The 25,974-nt window shown below is 50.4% G+C and overlaps 1 protein-coding gene across 1 annotated transcript in view; it reads right to left on the reverse strand.

Annotated features, from left to right (window-relative positions):
• The window catches only part of TRAPPC9 (trafficking protein particle complex subunit 9), a 2,294,541-nt gene that overhangs the window by 687,666 nt on the left and 1,580,901 nt on the right, over window positions 1–25,974 (reverse strand). The window lies entirely within an intron of this gene.

Genomic DNA, 25,974 nt, shown 5'->3' on the forward strand with positions numbered 1-25,974 from the left:
GTGTGTGAGTTCTTCGGTGCAATATGTTTGTTAGGAGGTGGTGTGTGTTGTTCTTCAGTGCAAAGAGCTGTTGACCCCTACAATATGGAATTTCTGTGCAGGGTTGTTTGCACAGCATTCTGCCTAAGTTGTTCTATAGCTGGTTGTGTTTATACTGAGTGCTGTTGGAGCCCCTACACAGCTGTTTTATGTTCTACACAAAGGATACTGTTGGACTAAACTCTGGACTTTCACCAAGTAAAGATGTTTCCAGTCTTAGCAATAAAAAGTAGGCAGAGGAAAAACAGTCACTTAAATTGAGAGCTTGAAGTGAGAGATACGGCAGATGTGTTGATGTTTCGTGGCACAGTCGGTTGGTTCGTATCCGTTCTCTGTAGACAGAATAATAGTCACAGAGGATTCTAATGTGAACATTGCTCAGTGCTTAGGGGAACTCACAGGGTGACACAGGACTCCACGGTGTCAGTGTTCAACCTAAAGAAGGCACCAATTATGAAATTAATTTTAAAATAATAGGTTATTCTTCAGTGATTTAATTCAATTCACAACTTTCCATGTCGCTGGAGTAAACCTTATTATGTGTTAACAAACCTGCAAATTCCTGAGGGCAACCATTTAATCAGTTCTTCTATGTTCTAAATTATAACAAAGAGCGGTTTGTGTTTTTTTTACCTACTCTTGAGGAGTCCATATAGCGGGCTGTTCAAGATGAAATCAAAGCAACTTAGGGCCTTATTTAGAGTTTGGTGGAGGTAGGGCACACAACAAAACCGCCAGATGCCCCACTGCCCATTGTTAGTGTGCATAGAGGTTCTTTATGCCCTAAGTAGAGCAGATAAGACGCGCGTATATGTGGCATGGGGCTCGCCCCTACCAAACTCTAAGGCTCTTATCCTCTACATGGTGTTTATCTCCCGACAGACCAGCAAAGTTCGTGACAGCAACGGTTTCGTGTATGAAAGTGACAGACATTTATACTGCAAAAACAGTACCTGCAAACTGCGCCCACACCAACCCTTCACACCAAGAATCCTTGGCATTATGCCACCCGCCACCACCACTGGGCCCTTAACACCCCTCCCAGACCAGACAGTGTGCTCTGCTCTCTATGGAAGGAAAAAGGGTCACCAAGACCTATGATGACAGCGGCTTTGGCTGCCTGCAGCCAGACCTATGATGACAGCGGCTTTGGCTGCCTGCAGCCCGACCTATGATGACAGCGACTGTGCATGCCCGCAACCAGACCTATGATGACTGTGGCTGCCCGCAGCCAGACCTATGATGACGGTGCATGCCCACAGCCAGACCTATGATGACTGTGGCTGCCCGCAGCCAGACCTATGATGACTGTGGCTGCCCGCAGCCAGACCTATGATGACAGCGACTGTGCATGCCCGCAGCCAGATCTATGATGACTGTGGCTGCCCGCAGCCAGACCTATGATGACTGTGGCTGCCCGCAGCCAGACCTATGATGACTGTGGCTGCCCACAGCCAGACCTATGATGACAGCGACTGTGGCTGCCCGCAGCCAGACATATGATGACAGCGGCTTTGGCTGCCCGCAGCCAGACCTATGATGACAGCGGCTTTGGCTGCCGGCAGCCAGACCTATGATGACTGTGGCTGCCCGCAGCCAGACCTATGATGACTGTGGCTGTCCGCAGCCAGACCTATGATGACAGCGACTGTGCATGCCCGCAGCCAGACCTATGATGACAGCGACTGTGCATGCCCGCAACCAGACCTATGATGACTGTGGTTGTGGCTGCCCGCAGCCAGACCTATGATGACAGCGACTGTGCATGTCCGCAGCCAGACCTATGATGACAGCGACTGTGCATGCCCGCAGCCAGACCTATGATGACAGCGACTGTGCATGCCCGCAGCCAGACCTGTGATGACAGCGACTGTGCATGCCCGCAACCAGACCTATGATGACTGTGGTTGTGGCTGCCTGCAGCCAGACCTATGATGACAGCGACTGTGCATGTCAGCAGCCAGACCTATGATGACAGCGACTGTGCATGCCCGCAGCCAGACCTATGATGACAGCGACTGTGCATGCCCGCAGCCAGACCTATGATTACTGTGGCTGCCCGCAGCCAGACCTATGATGACTGTGGCTGCCCGCAGCCAGACCTATGATGACAGCGACTGTGCATGCCCACAGCCAGACCTATGATGACTGTGGCTGCCCGCAGCCAGACCTATGATGACAGCGACCGTGGCTGCCCGCAGCCAGACCTATGATGACAGCGGCTGTGGCTGCCGGCAGCCAGACCTATGATGACAGCGACCGTGGCTGCCCGCAGCCAGACCTATGATGACAGCCACTATGCATGCCCGCAGCCAGACCTATGATGACAGCGACTGTGCATGCCCGCAGCCAGACCTATGATGACAGCGACTGTGCATGCCCGCAGCCAGACCTATGATGACTGTGGCTGCCCGCAGCCAGACCTATGATGACAGCGACTGTGGCTGCCAGCAGCCAGACATATGATGACAGCGACTGTGGCTGCCCGCAGCCAGACATATGATGACAGCGGCTTTGGCTGCCCGCAGCCAGCCCTATGATGACAGTGGCTTTGGCTGCCGGCAGCCAGACCTATGATGACTGTGGCTGCCCGCAGCCAGACCTGTGATGACTGTGGCTGCCCGCAGCCAGACCTGTGATGACAGCGACTGTGGCTGCCATCAGCCAGACATATGATGACAGCGACTGTGGCTGCCATCAGCCAGACATATGATGACAGCGACTGTGGCTGCCCGCAGCCAGACATATGGTGACAGCAGCTTTGGCTGCCCGCAGCCAGACCTATAATGACAGCGGCTTTGGCTGCCGGCAGCCAGACCTATGATGACTGTGGCTGACCGCAGCCAGACCTATGATGACTGTGGCTGCCCGCAGCCAGACCTATGATGACAGCGACTGTGGCTGCCAGCAGCCAGACCTATGATGACAGCAGCTTTGGCTTCCCGCAGCCAGACCTATGATGACAGCGGCTTTGGCTGCCGGCAGCCAGACCTATGACGACAGCGACTGTGGCTGCCGGCAGCCAGACCTATGACGACAGCGCCTGAGGCTGCCGGCAGCCAGACCTATGACGACAGCGCCTGAGGCTGCCGGCAGCCAGACCTATGATGGCAGCGCCTGAGGCTGCCGGCAGCCAGACCTATGATGACAGCGGCTTTGGCTGCCGGCAGCCAGACCTATGACGACAGCGACTGTGGCTGCCGGCAGCCAGACCTATGACGACAGCGCCTGAGGCTGCCGGCAGCCAGACCTATGACGACAGCGCCTGAGGCTGCCGGCAGCTAGACCTATGACGGCAGCGACTGTGGCTGCCGGCAGCCAGACCTATGACGACAGCGACTGTGGCTGCAGGCAGCCAGACCTATGATGATAGCGACTGTGCATGCCCGCAGCCAGACCTATGATGACAGCGGCTTTGGCTGCCAGCAGCCAGACCTATGATGACAGTGACTGTGCATGCCCGCAGCCAGACCTATGATGACAGCGGCTTTGGCTGCCCGCAGACAGACCTATGATGATAGCGACTGTGGCTGCCGGCAGCCAGACCTATGACGACAGCGACTGTGGTTGCCCGCAGACAGACCTATGATGACAGCGGCTGTGGCTGCCGGCAGCCAGACCTATAGCGACTGTGGCTGCCCGCAGCCAGACCTATGACGACAGCGACTGTGGCTGCCCGCAGCCAGACCTATGATGACAGCGACTGTGGCTGCCCGCAGCCAGACCTATGATGACAGCGACTGTGGCTGCCCGCAGCCAGACCTATGATGACAGCGACCGTGGCTGCCCGCAGCCAGACCTATGATGACAGCGGCCGTGGCTGCCGGCAGCCAGACCTATGATGACAGCGACTGTGGCTGCCCGCAGCCAGACCTATGATGACAGCGACTATGCATGCCCGCAGCCAGACCTATGATGACAGCGGCTTTGACTGCCCGCAGCCAGACCTATGATGACAGCGACTGTGCATGTCCGCAGCCAGACCTATGATGATAGCGGCTTTGGCTGCCAGCAGCCAGACCTATGATGACAGCGACTGTGCATGTCCGCAGCCAGACCTATGATGATAGCGGCTTTGGCTGCCAGCAGCCAGACCTATGATGACAGCGACTGTGGCTGCCGACAGCCAGACCTATGATGACAGCGGCTTTGACTGCCCGCAGCCAGACCTATGATGACAGCGACTGTGCATGTCCGCAGCCAGACCTATGATGATAGCGGCTTTGGCTGCCAGCAGCCAGACCTATGATGACAGCGACTGTGGCTGCCGACAGCCAGACCTATGATGACAGCGACTGTGCATGCCCGCAGCCAGACCTATGATGACTGTGGCTGCCCGCAGCCAGACCTATGATGACAGCTGCTTTGGCTGCCCGCAGCCAGACCTATGATGACAGCGACCGTGTCTGCCGGCAGCCAGACCTATGATGACAGCGACTGTGGCTGCCCGCAGCCAGACCTATGATGACAGCGACTGTGCATGCCCGCAGCCAGACCTATGATGACTGTGGCTGCCCGCAGCCAGACCTATGATGACTGTGGCTGCCCGCAGCCAGATCTATGATGACAGCGACTGTGGCTGCCAGCAGCCAGACATATGATGACAGCGACTGTGCATGCCCGCAGCCAGACCTATGATGACAGCGACTGTGGCTGCCCGCAGCCAGACATATGATGACAGCGGCTTTGGCTGCCCGCAGCCAGACCTATGATGACAGTGGCTTTGGCTGTCGGCAGCCAGACCTATGATGACTGTGGCTGCCCGCAGCCAGACCTATGATGACTGTGGCTGCCCGCAGCCAGACCTGTGATGACAGCGACTGTGGCTGCCATCAGCCAGACATATGATGACAGCGACTGTGGCTGCCCGCAGCCAGACATATGATGACAGCAGCTTTGGCTGCCCGCAGCCAGACCTATAATGACAGCGGCTTTGGCTATGATGACTGTGGCTGCCCGCAGCCAGACCTATGATGACTGTGGCTGCCCGCAGCCAGACCTATGATGACTGTGGCTGCCCGCAGCCAGACCTATGATGACAGCGACTGTGGCTGCCAGCAGCCAGACCTATGATGACAGCGGCTTTGGCTTCCCGCAGCCAGACCTATGATGACAGCGGCTTTGGCTGCCGGCAGCCAGACCTATGACGACAGCGACTGTGGCTGCCGGCAGCCAGGCCTATGACGACAGCGCCTGAGGCTGCCGGCAGCCAGACCTATGACGACAGCGCCTGAGGCTGCCGGCAGCCAGACCTATGACGGCAGCGCCTGAGGCTGCCGGCAGCCAGACCTATGACGATAGCGGCTTTGGCTGCCGGCAGCCAGACCTATGACGACAGCGACTGTGGCTGCCGGCAGCCAGACCTATGACGACAGCGCCTGAGGCTGCCGGCAGCCAGACCTATGACGACAGCGCCTGAGGCTGCCGGCAGCCAGACCTATGACGGCAGCGACTGTGGCTGCCGCAGCCAGACCTATGACGACAGCGACTGTGGCTGCCGGCAGCCAGACCTATGATGATAGCGACTGTGCATGCCCGCAGCCAGACCTATGATGACAGTGGCTTTGGCTGCCAGCAGTCAGACCTATGATGACAGTGACTGTGCATGCCCGCAGCCAGACCTATGATGACAGCGGCTTTGGCTGCCCGCAGCCAGACCTATGATGATAACGACTGTGGCTGCCGGCAGCCAGACCTATGACGACAGCGACTGTGGTTGCCTGCAGACAGACCTATGATGACAGCGGCTGTGGCTGCCGCAGCCAGACCTATGATGACAGCGACTGTGGCTGCCGGCAGCCAGACCTATGATGATAGCGACTGTGCATGCCCGCAGCCAGACCTATGATGACAGTGGCTTTGGCTGCCAGCAGTCAGACCTATGATGACAGTGACTGTGCATGCCCGCAGCCAGACCTATGATGACAGCGGCTTTGGCTGCCCGCAGCCAGACCTATGATGATAGCGACTGTGGCTGCCGGCAGCCAGACCTATGACGACAGCGACTGTGGCTGCCCGCAGCCAGACCTATGATGACAGCGACTGTGGCTGCCCGCAGCCAGACCTATGACGACAGCGACTGTGGCTGCCGGCAGCCAGACCTATGATGATAGCGACCGTGGCTGCCCGCAGCCAGACCTATGATGACAGCGACCGTGGCTGCCCGCAGCCAGACCTATGATGACAGCGGCTGTGGCTGCCGGCAGCCAGACCTATGATGACAGCGACCGTGGCTGCCCGCAGCCAGACCTATGATGACAGCCACTATGCATGCCCGCAGCCAGACCTATGATGACAGCGGCTTTGACTGCCCGCAGCCAGACCTATGATGACAGCGACTGTGCATGTCCGCAGCCAGACCTATGATGATAGCGGCTTTGGCTGCCAGCCGACAGACCTATGATGACAGCGACTGTGGCTGCCGACAGCCAGACCTATGATGACAGCGACTGTGGCTGCCCGCAGCCAGACCTATGATGACAGCTGCTTTGGCTGCCCGCAGCCAGACCTATGATGACAGCGACCGTGTCTGCCGGCAGCCAGACCTATGATGACAGCGACTGTGGCTGCCCGCAGCCAGACCTATGATGACAGCGACCGTGGCTGCCCACAGCCAGACCTATGACGACAGCGACTGTGGCTGCCGGCAGCCAGACCTATGATGATAGCGACTGTGCATGCCCGCAGCCAGACCTATGATGACAGCGGCTTTGGCTGCCCGCAGCCAGGCCTATGATGACAGCGGCTTTGGCTGCCCGCAGCCAGACCTATGATGACAGCGGCTTTGGCTGCCGGCAGCCAGACCTATGATGACACGGACCGTGGCTGCCCGCAGCCAGACCTATGATGATAGCGACTGTGGCTGCCGGCAGCCAGACCTATGATGACAGCGACTGTGGCTGCCCGCAACCAGACCTATGATGACAGCGGCTTTGGCTGCCCGCAGCCAGACCTATGATGACAGCGACCGTGGCTGCCCGCAGCCATCTGTGCAAAGACCGGAAGAATGGCGGACATGATGGTCCCTCATCCTCCATCCCACCGCCTCTAGAGACCCTTACCACCACCCTCCGTCCACTGGTTTAATGGACTGCTGGAGAGTGGGAAAGGAAGGGGAATACCGTGGAAGTGGCTGACTCCCCAAAAAGAGGCCTCACAGAAGTTCTTATTTTCACTGCTGTGGCATAAATAGTAGTGTACAAGCAGATTTCGAATCCGGAACTCAGGCTAATGATTTCCTATTGAATCCAAACACGATGAATCTTTCGCTTGTTATCTGCACTCCGGGTGATCGATCGGATCAGTCGTGTGATGTCAGCGTTTCACCTGCATTCGGTCAGGATTGCGGAAAAGACACTCGAAAAGCGAGCACCACACACTCCGTTCCTCCCCCCACACAAACACGACTGCTGATATGAGACGAGGGAGCCATAGTTCAGCATCTCGCCCCTTTCATGTTTCATCTTCTGAAGCTGTGGCTCTGAACCCCCAGTCTCAGAGCGCGCCGGGACTCCTGCAGCGGCAGGTCTAGGCTGCCAGGATGGGGTGCGCTCCGCCGGGTAATGCGCCGGGTGGGACCTGCCTTTCATTTGCACCAGGCAGCAGCCTGGAGCCTGATCGCAGCCGGGAGCCCGGATCACAGGCCCGGGACCGGCGCCCGCCTTTCATGGCTCCATTTCGAGGCTTGCACTCGAGTTTTCCTGCTACTGAACACATGAAGGCGGTTGGGTTCAACACGTTTTCCTCCTGCTTCCATTAAAAGAATAAATATTTTGAGCTGGATGAATAGGCTTGTGTTACGTTCGTGGGAAAGACTCGCTGAACAGCGTCAAACCTGGGAGAGAGGTTTGTGAAAACACATCTGCCCCCTGAAGTTTTTCTCTCATTACCCCAGTGCTGGGAATATAACTGCTCAGGCTTTTGAATAAACGTTTCCTCAGAAGAATAAGACACTTTCGCAATGAATAACGTTAAAACTTAAACACTGCTAACAGAATAAAATACGCCGAAGTCAGAGGTTTGAAGCAATGCTAAATCTAGGGCCAGATCAGGTGGCCCTATAAGGCTCCACCAGCAGGGGGCGCCAGATTGCTTTTAAAAGCAGGACACGCTGCCCCCTTCCAGGCTGAACTGGGGCAACAAAACATCACTTTGCTTAAGGCAGCAAAAAGCCCCTTGCAATGGCATAAAATGCTGAAGTCTGTCTCTGTCCCATGTTTAACACTAAATTTACGTTTTGCATCAACAATAAATATCCCTTATGGCACAACTCAACTAGGGCATAGCTTCTATTTATAATTATTCATGTCTGCCCGAAAGTTGGCCTGGTGATCTTTGGGAAGGGATGCAGCAAGTTAGCCAAGGGTTGCTGCAACCAGATCGAATAATATCCGAGTTGGCATGAAATAAATGCAGCAATCAACGCAATTACATATTTTTGCCATGAGTCTGAAGTGGCTTTCAGCCCACATCCAATCCCTGGGAAGAAATGGATGCAGTCAAGAACTGGAGCAGACAGAAATGACTGCACCAGAGAAAGTATTGGCCATATAGACGGGTTAATTTCATATGGATATACTATATTTGTCTGAAGATATTTTGTATTTTCAATAGCAAAATGTTAGTCAAGTCTAAAATGATACGTGTAAACATTAAGGGGGTCATTATGAACACGTTTACCACTGTGTTCATGCTGGCTGTCATTTCCCTGACCGCCAGCCCCCCTGGGACCCTGCCAGCCGCATAATGAACATTCTGCTGGGACGGCGGGTGGGAACATTGTTTCCTCCCGCCAGCCCAGCAGAATGCATGGCCGGGACATTGCCGGCAGCTCCACATGGAGCCGCCATCAATGCCTCTGTGGAGCGGGTGCAACTGCACCAGTCGCGCACATCACTGCCTGTAAATCAGGCAGTGACCCGCACGATGGGGCACTGCACAGGGGCCCCGGAGCACCCCTTCCGCCAGGCTTTCCCTGGTGTCAGAAGGGATCATTATCCAAGGGGCAGCAGGGCTGCCCTGTCGGATAATGATTCCGTCCACCGTCAGGCTGGCTGTCGGCGGCAGCCTGGCAGTGGAGGAGGGCCGCCTGTGGCGGCCCTACCTGTGTTGATTATGTGGCGGTTCAGACCACCATGCCGGTAGCGGTCTTTTCCGCTGTCACCGGCATGACGGTCTGAACCGACTGGTACATAATGAGGGCCTAAATTGTGTCAACAACACTACAAAGATAATATAACTGTCTACATAAAGTCTACATAAACTTCGTTTGGAAATTACCATCTTTTGCATTGCACGAACCCAGATTTTTTGCCTCAATATTTTTGCTGGCTGTAGAAATCTGGGCACATTACCCCAGCTAACCAGTGTTAGAGTGTCTGTGCTCCACTTTGGGCATATCCCTGATTGGCATATTTAACTTACCTATAGTTTCCTAGTATGTGGTACCACAGTGTACCTAGGGCTTGGATGTTAAAAATCACAAATGAACTAAAGCATTCTCTGTGCCACCCACTATATTCTAAACATGACTGCAGCCCTACCACCCGTAGCCTGGCTGTGCAGGTTTAAACAAAGAAATGGGCCTGTCAAAACAATCCCTTAGAGAGGCCTAAACCCTACTTTCAAACATTAATATGTCTTCCTTAAGTTTGCCTTAACATGGCCATAAGGCAGGGTGCATGGTATTTTAAAGCAGGTTTAATGTTAAACATGTACTTACAGTGAAAAAGCCCTCTGAGCTTTTTTCCCTGTAGCAGGGGCATCTGTTCCTTAGGAAAGCAATGAGATACAATACTAAATGTAGTATTTGCTAACACTGCTGAGGAAACTGCTACCAACTTCATATTTGTACTTTTTAAAATATTTCCTACAAGCTCAATTCATTGGTAAAGTTGGATTTGTAATAAACATTTTAAAACTAGTACTTTTAGACATGTTACCTGTTGACTGCCAAATCCCCCTATAAGCTCATTTGCATGAACTACCACATGTCACCCAGGAACCAAACAGTTTCCTTGATGAGGAGTAAACCTGCTCCCAGAGATGAGACAATGGCCTTTGGAGTTGGGAAGTGTTCTGTTTCTCTGGAAGGCTGACTATTTGCACTGTGCCCAGGAACTTAACTTCAAAGAGGTATACCCCACCACAGACAGATGCAGCTAATACATGAGCCTGCCTCCTTTTTTCTCCCATTAGCCAGTTAGGCACCCGGCTCAGTGGGAGAGAAGCTGCCCCCAGAATCAGTTTTATGTGACCAGAGAGGAGTGGTTCCTTATTTCCCTAGCCACACCTCCAGATTGGGCACAGGAGCTCTGCACAAAGGAGGAAATGGTCTGCCATTCTGGTTTTGAGCAGAGAGGGTCAATTTGGGCTTGTTTACAGTACAACACATAGGAAGGTCTGCAAAAATGGGTAGTGTCAGCCCTTGGAACGTTTACCCCATTGGCTAGAGAGTGGCCAGGAGTTTCCCCCCACCCACAGGCTCGCACTGGGCATAAAGGTGACATCCACAGTACCCTCCTCAGATCACTTCTAGACCTGTGGAAGAACAGAGAGGAGTAGATCTGCAGTCTGTGATATCAGAACAGCTTGAAGGCTGTAACTGCTCTCTCTATTGTACCCATGACAAAGAAGTGGACTCTAAGGTCAAAAGGCTGACCTCCTATTTGGGTTACAGACAGAGCAATCTTTGGGAAGCATTTTTCCTGCATTTCCATTTGACCAGTTCCAACAGGACCTTGCCTGGACCCTTCTGCTGGCTTTTGCTGGAGTGAGTATTGCCCCAAGTGCTGTTCACAGGGTCCCAAACCCTTGCCTGGTTTCAAAGTGTACTACTAATAAATCCTGAAACCTAGGACTTTGATACTTTTACCAACTTTATACTCTAAAAACCTGTGGGGGATTGGAACTTACCTGCCAAACCAATACGACCATGGTGCGTTGCAGCTGGGCCGAAGAATCAGTTTGCTTCCACCATCCTCTATGCAGCAACAAATTTGATTTAGCTGGACCTTGCGATTCCCCCTTCAGTTACAGCCCGCAGCCTTGCCTCACTGGAAGAATCCAAGCTCTGAAAAGTGACTAAGTCCGAAGGTAGAAACCTTCCAGTGCAAAGGTGTGAAAAGTGTTGGAAATGGCCCGTTTTGCAGGGTTATCCCCAAACTTTTTGCCTCTGACCTCCTGTTTTTGTGGGCGTTATCTTGCTTAACCATTCTGTGCATCTGCCCGATTGCTGTATACACGTCTGGCTAAGGATGACAGTTGGGCTGTTTGTGCATTCACTCTAGAAAGTCACACAAAGAAAGCCGAGGTGTCTCTGCATATCCTAACGGCCCATCACCAGGCTGATGGAGGAGCGGACACTTGCACCTGAATAGGGCTGTGATTGTCCTCATGCAAAGCAGTCTCCAACCCCCTGGAGTGTGTCTGGGGTCAGGGCAGGGAAAAGCAGGGTCTGGTGCTCTACAAAGACTTCTCTTTGAAGTTTGCCTACTTCAAAGACAGAAATGGGTATAAGTACTGGACCTCTGACACCACATAGGTAGAACACTTCTGGACTGAGGACATTCTGCCAGGAAGAAGACCTGGATGCTGTAGGATGAACTACCACTCTGCCTGTTGCTTTGTTGCTGGCCTGCTGCTTGCTGCTTCTGTCCTGGGAATGGAAGGACTGGACTTTGCTTTCTACATCCTGCTTTCCAAGGTTCTCCAAGGGCTTGAACTGAGTTTGCCTCCTGTTAAGAAGTCTCAGGGACATCAAAAACTTAACCTGCCATTGCCTTGGCTCTTCTGCTGAGAGTCCTGACTTGCCTAGTGGTGCCAATTCCAGTCCTAGGGCCCTTGAAAATGTAAGCTGGTGAACTGAAGGTGAAAATACACGCATCAACGCGCTGCTGCTGAAATATCAATGCAGTGCTTGCAGAATTGACACAGCACCTGTCTTGTGGTTGAAAAATAATCAATGCAGCACCTGCAGAATAGATGCAGCGCCTGTTTCACTGCGGTTCTATAATGACAGCGCATCTGGATTTTCCCTGGGGCGCCAATTTCTCATCAACCCCGCACTGCAGGAAGGAACCGACACTGCATGTCCAGAAATCAACACATCGCCTTTTCTGTAAGGAAAAAAAACGATGAATCACCTTCCCTGCCGATAAGGAACCAACGCATTGCTTCACCTGCGAGGAAAGAATCAACTCATCACCTCCCCTGCGCAGCAAGGAACTGATGCATCGTGTTGCTTTTTCAGTGCCTCACCTTCCCTGCGGCCCGCATTGTCTTTGTTTTTGATGCATCCCAGGTACTTTGAGCTAAAAAGATACAACCATTGATCCTAATAGACTAAGACTCATTTAAACCTTTAAAAAGTGATATCTCTATTTGTGTATGTTGGATTTTTGCCATTTTGGTCTTGTTTTACTCACATAAATATTGGCTATTTGTCTAAACTGATGTGGAGTACTTTCTGTTTTCACTGTTTTACTGTGTGTGCGTGTGTGTGTGTGTGCAAATACTTTACACATTGTCTTCGAGATAAGCCTGACTGCTTGAGCCAAGCTACCAAGGGGATGAGCAGGGGATATCTTAGCTGTGTGGCTTCCTTACCCTGACTGGACTGAGGGTCCCTACTTGGGCAGGGTGCAAACCACTGCCAACTAGAGACCCCATTTCTAACAAAAGGTATCCGGCGAGCAAAGGACCATCTCTGGATACAAAATTCAAATTTCTCCTGCTCTGAGCTTTCCAGCCAAAAGTCAATAGTTTCACCGAGATCTCATCTAGCGGCCCTCCAATGACATGAAGCCATTTTCGGCCACATCCTGCTGCCCTGTGCTGCCGAGGAGTTTTGACTTCCATTCCCGAGATGAAGTCCGAAGGTAAAACTCTTCAGTGGCACCAACGTGGCCCTTGAATCCAACTGGTGCTCCATGCAGTCAGCCTTAAACCTTGCCCTTGTTAAGCACAATCAGATGACCGTGGTTGACGCTCAACGCTTTACAGCGCTATTTTGAACCTTACAATTTTAAAACTCATAACTCCAGTTTTATTTATTGGATTTTTGTTGTTTTGGTGTTGCTGTACTTCGAGCATTACATAAATACTGCATACATTACCTCTAAATTAAACCTGTCTGGTCGGTGCCAAAGCTAAGAGGGAGTTGAGCTCAGGTTAATTTGGTGACTTCAGTGGTTCACTCTAACAAGGACTGTGGGTATTATTTTAGGTGGGTACTCACCCCCTCAACTAATAACCCAACATTCTTACAACTACCATGAAAAGGAGGCACAATTTGTTTTCTGCCCTAGAGGATAATTGTAAGACCTGAATCTGATAATTCTCTATCTCAGCATGCAAAACCAGTGTGGTGGAAACTAGGATTAAACCTAGTCCAAATATTGCATTTTTCTAATTTGTAACCAAACCGTGTAGTTCTCTCAGTCCTCTGCAGCATTTGCATGAGTGGACATTTATATGGGAATGAAGTTCTGGGGACCCAGTTCTCAAGAAGCCTCCAATCTGCTGCTCTCTTACTGATGAGCAAATGTCAGATCATTTCTGTCTTCAGATTGCTTCTTTGGTGCCGGTAACACCTCTGGTGTATCTCAGAGAATGTTAGGAAGTAGGGCTGGAGACACTGTATTCTGCTTAATATGGCTTCTGCACATGGAAGTGGAACTCCAACCCAGCTCATGCTAAGTTCCGTGAAGCAAAGGAAAGGCCGGCCTTCATTGTGGAGTGCTGAAGCTATGTATGTTTGGACATTGTGCTGTTGTGCCAGCATGCAAGTAAAGAACTACAATTCCCTGCAGGCCACAAACACTTGCACATTCGCGAGAGACGGTGGTCATCTTGGATTACTGGCTATAATGTCCCTTGTGGGTTATGGTGTCCTTTGCTAGGCAATCGTGATACAATGCTGCTACAGCTGCCATCTCGCTAAATGAGTCTTGGATTTCACTAGTCAAGACATTTGCTTTCTAAAGGACTATTTACACAGAGAAGTATTCCGAAAGTTGTGTTGTTGATGAAAGCAAAATCTGAACTAAGTTTTTTGAAAGCCTCGAGTTGTTACATTTTACCAAGAGTTATCCTAATGCAACAGGGAAGATTCTTAGATTGGAGAATATTGCATAAGTAAAAATCAATGTCATGCACAAGGTATTAGAATTATATTATTACCATATCAATTACAAACAGCAGGGAACAGAAGCATGATAACAGTTTTTTATTTTTCAGTTCTACAGAAGTCAAGAAAAAACTATAACTTCTAAAGGAAAGCATATAGGGAAGAAGTCTGAGGTAGGCATTTAAAACATAGGGAGAAGTGCTAATAAACATGTATATGAGGGTTACTTATTCTTTCTCTGTTCAGGTTTCAGGAATCAACTGATTACTTTCAAAGTGAAAAGTTTAAAAAAAAAATTATATGAAACATAAAAAGTGCAAAACTGACCATACAAAGGCATTCTGGTGCTGCAAGACTCTCAAAAGTGCACACATAATTCCCCATGCATATTTGCTACAATTACAGGAATTGGGAAATAACCAGGTTTTTAAAGCCTGTCTAACCCTTAGCAAGTTGAATTCCCTGTGCTAGTGCTGAGGTAGGGTATTCCATTTGGTGGCCGCTGCCACGGGGAAGGGTTGCTCACGATAGTAAGCATTGATACTGGAGGACCGCAAACCATACAGGATGCTTTGAGCCCTGAAAGGCTGATACAGTGTAAATTGGGCCCAAAGGATAAAACACTTGTGATTATACTGTGCTTCGTTAACTAAAGTGATTTAAAAACAAGAGCTAATAAATGATTTTACTTGATCTTCCTTTGTAAGCGCTGAACTAAACCCAAATTCTTTACAGTTGAAACAGGAATGGGCTTAGGACCCATGGGGCATACCTCTGATAGTTAACAATGGCGATGAACATCAGTATTACCCAGATCACTAGAAAAATTCATAAAAATCTGACTGTCATCGGCACACACAACTCCAATCCATGCAACTGAATCAGCCGGGCAAAGGGTAATATATGAATATTAAACAAAAGAGGCGACAAAGTGGAGCTCTGTGGAACCCCACAAGACAACATTCTTGAGGATGAGGAGCATCTGTCACTTGAAAACATCTTTCAAATAAAAAGCTGGAGGACCAAGCCCAAACACTTCCCTGGAATCCTGGTTCTTGCCGGCGTTGGAGGAGGATGTGGTGGCTCACCACATGAAATGCTGCTGGCCAGTCTAGCAATGGAAGAGGCAGGGAGGTTGATGTCAGCACTCTGACAAAGCTCATCCAAAGCAGTAACGACTACAAGCTCCGTACTGCCCCCTAATGGAGTCCAACTGGAGATAAGATTAGTAGACTGTTGATTCAGCAAGGGCATGGTTGAACAAAATCCCGCTTTCTCAAGAAGTCTGGCCTAACATGCAGCCACAAGATAACTAGCCTAATTCTCCAGATCAAGTGAGGTTTAAAAAAAAAAAAAAAAAAAAGAAATCACAGAAGCAGGTTGAAAAAAGTGAGTTGGCTACACCAAGATACTGTGAAGGTATATTGAGTAACAATTACAGTTAAGCTTAGCACTCTTAATGAAAAGTTACTTAATATATGTTCTGTATCTCTTTGCCCAACAGAAGTGATGGGGCAGAGCGGTGGAGTTCTGTATTTGTTTTCTCTCATATCCCATTCCCCTTTCTTTGTTTCTACCACTGGCCTTCTTATTCCTGCACGCGGTCACTGGTGGAGGGGATGAGAGATAAACACGAGCATCTCTCCTGTTCGATCCTGTGTACAAAGTTAGTGGATCCTGACAAGGAATTCGAGAATGTGGTGCTTTCTAAATCTGTTACTGTTAGTCATCTGTGTTCCAGGTTTTTTTGTTTGTTTCCCACCCCAAATTCTTCACACATGGAGGTGGCACAAAGTTCATGCCAACTGCATTTAAATTCCAAAACCCTAGTTAATTTGATGTCGCCGCCCCAAGTGCCTCCTGCCAAGCTAGATTCGACAACAACATGTTGTCCACTTTACTTTCCCCTCCAGCTTCTTCTGACTAATGGCAGCTCGCACAGCTGTGGGTACCAATGTGGGGCAGCCTTTACTCCTCAGCAGACAGCCTCCCTTTGAATGCCTCGATTCAGAGGCTCTGGATCGTGCATACGGTGCAGAGATGGTCACAAGTATGTGTTCCAGTTAATCCAGAGAGTCACATCAGCCCAGATGTATAAACTGACCCAGCCCAGTGCTGCCACATCCAAAACACACCAGCTTTTGGGCTAGATGTATCAAGCAATTTTGCTCTCGCAAACGGTGCGGATCGCAAAATTAATCCGTTAGCGAATGCAAAAATGCCTTTCAAGATGTATGAAAGGCATTCGCTATGCAATTTTAAGGAATCGCTATTTTAGCGATTCCTTAAAATTGCGACTCCATTTAGAGATTCGCAAATTGCGATTCTCTAAATAGGAAATCGCAAATAGGGAATTCCTATTTGCGATTTCCAAAGCACATGTATCAAGCATTTCCTAAATGCGAATTGGGCATTTAGGAAATGCAATTACCAATTTGGTGGTAAGCTTGTGCAATTAAATAAAATGCATTATAAATGCATTTAAAAAAATGACATGTAGCCCACACATGCGGGCATGTGTATGCTTCACATGTGCACAAATATTTTTTTGGGGTGCATCAGAGGGGACTTTAGGACCCCAGCACCCTAGGGTTTGCATTACCTAATTTGCAAATTCCTAACTGGAATTCACAAATTGGGAAATGCAAAACCATTCGCACCTATGTGACTACATGCGCATGGGGATGAATGGAGTCGCATTCTCTAATTGCGATTCGGTAATAGTGATTGTGAATTTTAAGAAATCACTATTACCGAATCGCAAATTTCATACATCCCATTTAGCATTTCTTAAATAGCGATTTCTTAAAATTCGCTATTTAAGAAATGCAAAACGGATCTTTGATACATCTGGCCCTTTGTATCTTCCTAAAACATTGATTTTGTCACTGCACTAGGTGTAGGGAGTTTTAACAAATGTAAGCTTAGTGCCATTGAGCGTGGGCGTTCAGGAAAGAGACTGCCATCTTCCTCTGTGGTAACACCATGTACCTTTGACCAGGCCATACCACAACTTACCTCTACAATGATTAGGTATCTGTTAAATCAACTCCATGTTGGAACAAATTTACCTGACTATCTAGCATATGCTCTGCTGGCTTAGTAGAGTAAACCCATTATAGTGGACGCATTTAAATAATCCATACTGATGGGACAATGCTAGTTATGCCTTCAAAGAATTCATACAGACCTGACAATGCTAATCCAGTAGTAACTACAGCCACTAGCAACTGCACATACGTACTGTTCTATGTAGGAAGTCAACACATAGCTATTCATAGGCCTACAAGCTCCATCCAGAACTAGCATGAAGCTGCCTCACTTATAACCACTGCAGGGTTTTTATCTTCTGTGAGCAACTGCTGCAGAGTATTCTGAGCACAGAAAGAGAACTAGCATTGTTTAACTCAAGTCTCTCTTCAGTTTAGAGTGTATCAGAGACAAAAGATAAGTTGTGTGTGTAAATACGAGGCTTGGATTCAAACTCTAGATGCAGCAATATTTCCTTTCCTTCAAACAAACAATGAAGCCCATTCATTTTAAGAGACATGATATACACAGCATCCATGGCCGTGCAGCCTAAAACAAGATATGGCAGAGTTCCCAGCTCTAATTGTTCATATTTCTTTTCAGCAGCAGTGAATAGGCTTATAAATGTTATATGTCGAGTGCTTTCGTCCGTCCTGCTTGCAATGGCACAATCCACTCCAGACACTCCATTCTGTTCATTCCAGGAACAACTGCACTTGCCCACCACAATGCAAGTCATGTAAATACATTTCTCAGAGAGACAGCCTGGAGGGCTGCACAACAAATACAATAAAACCCAAACCTTACAAAACTGCGAGGGCACGTGTGGGTGGGATGAGGGTTCAGCGACTTCATGACCAAACCTCCAAATGACTATCTTGTGAATGTCATCCCAAGAGATCTCAAAACTCAAGTCGGTGCCTTCAAAGGAACTTTCTACAATGCTTGTTGTTGGTGACTCTTAGAGATGCAGGGCCACCTAAGAGAACTCTTATTTCTCTGTTTTGGAAGACCCATTTAAATGAAGTAAGCTGATTAAGGAGACTCTGAAAGGAGGGGTTGGAAAATGAAGTAGACGTCCTCCTACTACTGCAACGCCACATGGGAATGTTGCATTGATTATCTTCTCACACCTTCACTACAGCTAAGTGGTCTAGTTCAATGTTTTATTATCCAAGGGTCTTCTCTGTTCTCATGATCCTAGTCCAGTAAAGTGGACCTTCGGATACCACTCTAGATGGAGCATGGGTCCATGAAAGAACAAACACCTCCATATACTTTGCATTAATAATTAGTATAATCGAGAGATCATTGTTTTGTCTCTCCACATTTGTATTTTTGTTTATAACCAATTTTATTCGTTTTCAACACAGAGTAATAAAACATTACACGTGATTTCATCTCCTATGCACCAGGCCTCCCGCCTTCCTTCGTTGCAATTGAATTTCATTTAACATATATGTAACATCTACACAGTGTCCTTTAAAGTGAATCCACCGCTTCGGTCCTTGACCACCACTCCATTTATACCAAACTTTGTCATATTTCTGGGGGGATCCCCTTGCCTCATACATAGGCCTCTCCATCTGGGCACACAAGTCCATTCCCAGTACATAACCAGTAGCATGGAAGCTCCTGAATAAACACCAACCACACTCAACAACTAGTTAGATCTTAACCAGTTTATGTTCTGTGTCCCAACAAAACCCAACACATCTTCCCCCTTACATAAGATCGACACAGGCCCCCACAAACACAGCACACAGACACGCAAGAAATTAAACAACAAAAATAATTTTAACAGTGGGTCATAAAATTATCACATCCTGTGTCCCTATTACGCAGAACAGAAAATCTTTCTATATTCCACCGGCGGGGGTGGGTGGGGGAATGAGGTGTGGGGGGGGGGAGGTTTGTGTAGCGAGTGTCCAATGGAGTAGGATGCACTCCTGCTGACTTCCGGCCCAGCGATCCCGCACCTGCCGAAATCATACTTGCCTGGGAGGTCATTTAACCCCCTAGCGCGAGCAGAGGCAGGAGCTCCTCTGGAAGTCCCCCAACCAGGATAACTGGTCCATAGAGAAGACCCGAGATGGCGGAGGAAGACCCCAGGCGGATGGCCGCGAGGAAGACAAAATGGCGACGGATGGAAAGGCTGGGCCGCGGTGACCTGGAGGCTATGCCGTCGCCGTGACAAAGACCTCAAAAGCGCCTCAGAACGAGCGCCAGCAAATGAAGGCAGTCCAGGGACACCAGCAGGCAGACTGCGCTTGTATTGTGTGGCCTGGCAGTGATGATAAGCCTCAAGATGGTGGCCCCCGATCCATGGATGGAATGCTAGCCTAGGGGCGGCACCTACTGGACGAAGACGGCTGCCAACTAAAATTGGGACTGGGGCGGCCTGGTGATAGAGACACCCCCGGTCCGAACTTGAATAAGGTGAGCAGAGGTAGCGCAGCGGGAGGTGGGCCTGGGAGTACCCTGTGGGCTAAGTAGATGGCAGGCCCCTGGGGAGAGGAGACAAGAAAGGCAGGGATTAACCATCACTGATGGGGGAAGGGGGCCTTCAGGAACTGAACAGTGACAAGGAAGACCTCCCCCACCCCATCAGATGCAATAAGGGACCGAGGGATCTGCTGCCTGCGAGGGCCCAGTCTCACTTACCTGACGGACCTAGCAGCACCACAGGGCCTGGAGGCTGCGAGTGGGCTGGGTACAGAGAGGAGGGCGGGCGAGAGAGTCGTGCCCCCTTCATCCCCCCAGTCCAGTTGTGGACCAAAGGCTAAGTGCCTCCATACAGAGCGCCCACATGGCCGCACCGAAGGAGGGGAGGGAGGCTCCCCAGATAAAGACCCACCTGTTGCTAGAGACGGAGAGGTCAGGAATGTGGGAGAACCAGAGGAGTAAGCACTGACCTCAGAAGGGGCGGCCTGAGGCCCGGGGGAAGCCCATCCCCCATCGGATTGATCACTGGGACTTGCCCTTGCACCTCAATAGGGAAGGAGCCCAGGAAGCAGGACACTGACCTGGGCTCGCAGGCCTCAGAACCCCAGGTCTGAAATACTGCACCCGCCAGGGATGCACCCTCCGGACCCACACTTCTTATTCCAGGCTGTCACGACCACTAAAGAGGTCCTTGAAACGAAAATTGACATGCTGAGCACCAACCTAGGCCTCCTGTGAGATGACCATAGGCAACTAGCTGAGAGGGTGACCATGATCAAGCGAACACTGTCTTAACTCCATCTGGATATTGCAGAGATGCGGGTCAAGATGGCGGCCCTGGAGACCTAGGTACAGGTACTGGAGACCCACACGGAAGACGGAGAGAGCAGGTTGCGCAGAAATAATATTTGTCTTGTGGGCATACTGGAGCGAGTGGAGTGCAAGGACCCCTTGTCCTTTCTGGAAAAATGAATATGTGAGGTGGTGGCACCAGAGGGTCTTTCTACCTTCTACTCCCTGGAGAGCCCACAGGATACCGGACCGACCACCTCCACCCAAAGCCCCACCAAGGCCAATGGTAGTGAAGCTGCTCCACTATAAAACCATGACCACAACCTAGCCTGTGCTCAGGCGAATGGTGATATCTGCATACACAATCGAAAGGTCATGATTTTCCCAGACTTCATCAGGGCTGTCCAAAAGCAGTGCGCATCGTTCACGACAACCAAGCATTGACTGCGGCAACTGGGCCTTCCATATGCTCTTCCCAGCATGCCTGCGAGTGGTCACGCAGGAGGGCACACAATTTTTCCACACACCCCAAGAGGTGTGGAGGTGGTTGGATGCACACGCACATGCTGGACCCATTGGAGAGGCACATGGGTGGGCAAAACCATCAACGAAGAAGAAAGACGCAGGCTTCTGCCGTTTAAGCTGGCTCTGTCGAGTGAGGAGGCACAGAGGCCCTGACAGTGAGCAGTGTATGAGGTGGCAGCACTGAGCCGGGGAGGGCGGACTTCGCCAGCCCAAATATCAGGGGACAACTCCTAGCACTCCAGCGCCTCCAGTGTTGAGTCTCGATGGACTGACGGATGACGACCTTCCCAGGGTCACGCCGCACATAGCAGATGACCTCTTCTAGCGCCATGCAGGAGATGGGCGAAGGGGATTGTCGCAAAGTGTGCCTTGTGAACCAAGTTGTGATGATCGCGGCTTCTGAGCATCTGGCGGCGACCTCGCACTGGGGGTGAAGAGGGAACAGTGGCGAACTGGACCAGTGCCTATCTATGCTCCAGTATACACATGCACTGGCATGGACTCAGCTGTCAGGATGTAATCCATCTGATCAATATGATGCTAGGGGCAACTTACTTCACTATCAGAGATGGGGGGGAGGACCGGGCGGGGCTGGCGATGTGGGCGGGTGGCCAGCTCTAATTAGGTGCAACGCAGATGCTCCCACTGTTGCTTATTTGCTGGTTTTCTAAATGCTTGTTTGGATGAGGGGGGAATGCTATTTGTCCCGGGGAAGGGGAGTTGCTGGGGGTTTTATCAGTTACTGTTGGGAGAAAGCACATTGTGGTGCATCAACAATGAGTCCTATGATGGAGATGACTGCCCGATACTTTAAGGGGACCGGATAACCGAGACGGTCTGGTTGAAGTCCTTATCACAAAATGATAGCATGGCGACCCCAACAACCTATAAGGTTAAAATTTGGAACATTTAGGGAATGTGCTCAATGACCAAGAAGTACAAAGTTTACTCATATCTGCAGCGGAGAGGAGTGCAGATTGCCTTACTCCAGGACGCGCACTTAACTGCTGCAGAGGGGGTGGCACTGCAGCGTAGATAGACAGGGAGGCTCTTCCACACAACTTACTCAACCTTTGCACGCGGTGTTCTTGTCTGGGTTAGAGCAGGAGTTCCCTTTCAACATACTGGGCAGATTGTAGATCCCGAGGGGAGGTACGTATTGGTGCTCAGGAGTTTCGGTGGGCGTGATATAGGCCTGGGCAGCATTCATGGTCCAAATGTTGGCCAGGCGGAGTTCTTTGATTAACTCTCCCAAAAACTGGCCCGTACTTGATGGGCTTGTTCGTCTTGGGCAGAGATTATAACTGTGTCTTGGACCTGGAGATGGATCGCTCCCACCCCACCTTATGGGACACGCCGACAACAGGAGTAGCCCAGGAATTTGTGCCCTGGCAACAGGAGTGCGGGCTGCTAGACTCATGGAGGTGCCAACATGCACAGGAGAGGGATTTTTCACTAATCTACATGACCTACATGTGTGACTGGATGCCCTCCTCTGTACTGCTGATGTGCACGAGCGGGTAGCAAGTACAGAATATTTGTCCCGCACAATCTCTAAACATAACCCACTATTGATGAGATTGCAACGGGACAGAGGCCAGCTGGCTATACCAACATAGCGCCTACGTCCGGACTCTCTGGATGATCAGGTCTTCTGAGACCAAACTGGCACAGGCATACGACAACAGTTTGACGAAAATGCAGGAACTGCTGCTTCCCCCCCATCTGAATGGGATGCCTTTAAGGTGGTGCTCAGGGGACGCTGAATCTCTGAGTCGGTTGGTATCAGACGCACGTTGGTCTGGGAGACCTTTGAGGCTTAGGACACGCTTAGGGTGGCTGAGAGACATCGCCCCAGGCATCCAGAGGTACAACCAGTACTCCTGGAGGCGCGGGAGAAGGTGGCGATGAAAGTAGAAAGACTTCATTGATTCGACTATCGCAATTATATGATTTGAGCTCACACAGAACGAGATAGGACAGGACTGCTCCTAGCATGGCTGGTGAACCCTGCTAAACCGGGGTCAACTATAGTGGAGCTGACCATGGATGATGGCGGCAGGTTGTACTGGCAGGATGACATCAGCCAGGAATTCCGTGACTACTATGTCCGGCTATACCTTGGAGTAGTAGACCCCTCCGTGGCACAAATGACTGAGTTCCTGGAGGCTCTATGCCTCCTAACTCTCTCACGAGAGAGGGCAAATGCACTTGGAGAGGAACTCACCATCCAGGAGGTAAGGGCAGCCATAAAAGCCATGGTGAGGAATAAAGTACTTGGAACTGACGAGTTACCCATCAAATGTTAAGCCATATACTCAGACGTCTGGCCCCCTAAGCTGGTGGACATGTATAATGCAGTTAAAAAAGAGCAACTCTTACCGCAGTGGCCCTCCTAATTTTGTGGTAAATACCAGAGAAAGAGTCACAAGATAAGACAGCCTGCAGGTTGCTCCCCATGTTAAATACTGACGACAAAATTCTGAGTAGAATTTCAGCCACACGCCTCTTTCCACATAGGCCAGACTCATCCACTGGGATCAGGCTGGCTTTATCCTGGGCCGCACCACAGCCCATAACATAAGACGCTGTGCATGATCATGGGAGCTGTTCCTTGGGAGGAAGATAGAACATCAGTGTTGGCAATCAACAGTGAAAAGGCTTTTGATAGTCTAGAGTGGTACTTCCTATATGGCATAATGGAAAAGATGGGGCTAGGGGAGGGTTTCCTGGCCTGGACACGCTTTCTGTACACTCGCCCGACAGCTAGAGTTTGCAGGGTTGCTAGATATCGGAGAGATGGGTGGTGGAGAGGGGAACTAGACAGGGTTGCCCTCTCTCTCCCCTTTGCTCCTCGCTTTGGTGATGGAGCCTCTGACTTGCTGAGAGCGGGCTGGCACTATTTACAGAGGCCTGACAGTAGGTGACCTCCCACACCACATGGCGCTATATGCGGACGACCTGCTTTTGTTTCTCCAGAATGACCAGGGCGCCCTGGGAAGAGTCCGGAAGATGCTGGATAATTACGGATCTTTGTTGGTACTGAGGATGAACTGGCATAAGTCCTGCCTGTTCCCAGTACACAACTCGAAACAGCCTTGCAGGCCTTGGTCCCCTACTGTGGGAGCCTGACTCTTTTCAATACCTTGGAGTCCGTATTTACCACACTTTGGAGGACCTGCTGGAAGGCAATGTAGGAAGGGAGATCGGATCCCTTAGAGTCAGCACTTCCTTCTGGATGATGCTGCCACAGTTGGTTACGGGCAGGGTGGCCCTATTGAAGATGGTGTCACTGCCCCATCTGCTCTGCCTCTTTACCATACTCCCAGTCTGGATACCAGCTTCCTGCTTTTGTGACATCAATAATATTGTTACCAGGTTTACCTGGGGTCAGGCAGGCGTAGAGTGGCATTAACTACCATGGATCGGCAGGCGATAGAGGGAGGACTGGTCGTCACAGATTTTGAAGCCTATTATCTGGCGGCACAGTTCCAGTAGCTCACGCAGTGGGTGGCTAGCGGACAGAGACCGAGAAGAGAAAGGTGGCCAATGGCACAGGAGATTCCCCGGCTGCTGCTCAGCCTTCCCCCATATCAGGCACTGAGGAAACTATTGAATTCAAAGTGATTAATCGGTCCTGGACTCGTGGTCTCAAAAAAGCATGTACCCTTTCCCCCTACACACCGGATATATCGCTGCACTATCTCGAGGAGTTGTCCCATGGTGGGTTGTGGCAGGGAGCAGCCTGGCGGGAAGCAAGAATAACGACAATGGGAGACCTGTACATGGAGGGGGTATTTCTTCTATTTTACCAATTGCAGCTCCGGTATAACCTGCCCGAGGGTCATTTCCTTTTGCACAGACTGATTACAATGGCTATTCGCAAGCACTGGGGTAAGGGCTGGCTGAACCACCGCGAGCTGCCTACTTCCAATACTTTGTCACAGCCGTAGGCATACACAAGGCAGTTACTTGCCTCTGTAGGCGATACAGGGGATGTTCAGACCCAGCTACTGCCCCTGAAGGGTATGTGAGAGGAGGACCTGGGGCAAGTCATAGGTGAAAAGGACTGGGAGACTATCCTATATAAAGCAGCCAAAGTGACTGAGAATGCACGATTTAAGCTAATCAACTTTTATGTGCTGCACCAGGCACACCTCATCCCTGGGAGATTAAACAGATACATTGTACAAACAGATAATACATGCCCACGATGTAATGAGAAAGGAACATAATTCTATCATATATTTTGGAGTTACCTGCGATAGTGGACAAACTGTCCGTTAGTATAGAATGTGAGGTCCCTATTGGGATGGTTCCCTCACACAGCCAAGACGAAAATCACTAGTCACTTTCAGGACTTGGCGTTCTCCCTGGCCAAGAGGAAGATTGCGAGACACTGGAAGGATCCACAAAGTCCTTGCTCACATACGTGGAAGCGAGAATTTAGGAAGTGGGCGGCCTATGAGGCAGAGGGGAGACTCTGCGATGCGAAGAGAGGGAAGGGTTCCATGGAGGCAGCATGAGCCTGGGGGACATTGGTGGACTTCTTGAGGGACTTAGAGGCAGAACCCCCCGGGGAGGGCTGAAGACTTCCGCCAAGTACAACACTAATTAACCACTGGTAGAAGACCTCCAGATTGTTGACGGAGATTGGGATTAGGCATACCCCAGTTAGTAATAATCCACAGGAGGGAAAGAAATAGCAGGCTAACTTAACTGCACAGTATTAGTAGATGCACCACGGGGAGGGAGTGTCGGGGTGGTTGGGAAACATAAATGCAAATTCATGATGGACTGCTATTTACTATTAAGATTGCTGGAAGATGTGGTTCTGATGCTGCGCCTGGCACAATGAGAATTGATGCCCAAACAAATAATAATAAATGCCTTATCTCTTAGAGGAGAGTAGATGCCTTAGTACGTAGAACTCACAACAGCAATGTAAATGCATGTTACTGAATGACCTCCATGAAAACGCATTAAAGTTTGATTAAAAATAAATCTTTCCGTGT

The sequence above is a fragment of the Pleurodeles waltl genome, chromosome 2_2 (assembly GCF_031143425.1).
Source record: "Pleurodeles waltl isolate 20211129_DDA chromosome 2_2, aPleWal1.hap1.20221129, whole genome shotgun sequence".
Classification (NCBI taxonomy): Eukaryota; Metazoa; Chordata; class Amphibia; order Caudata; family Salamandridae; genus Pleurodeles; species Pleurodeles waltl.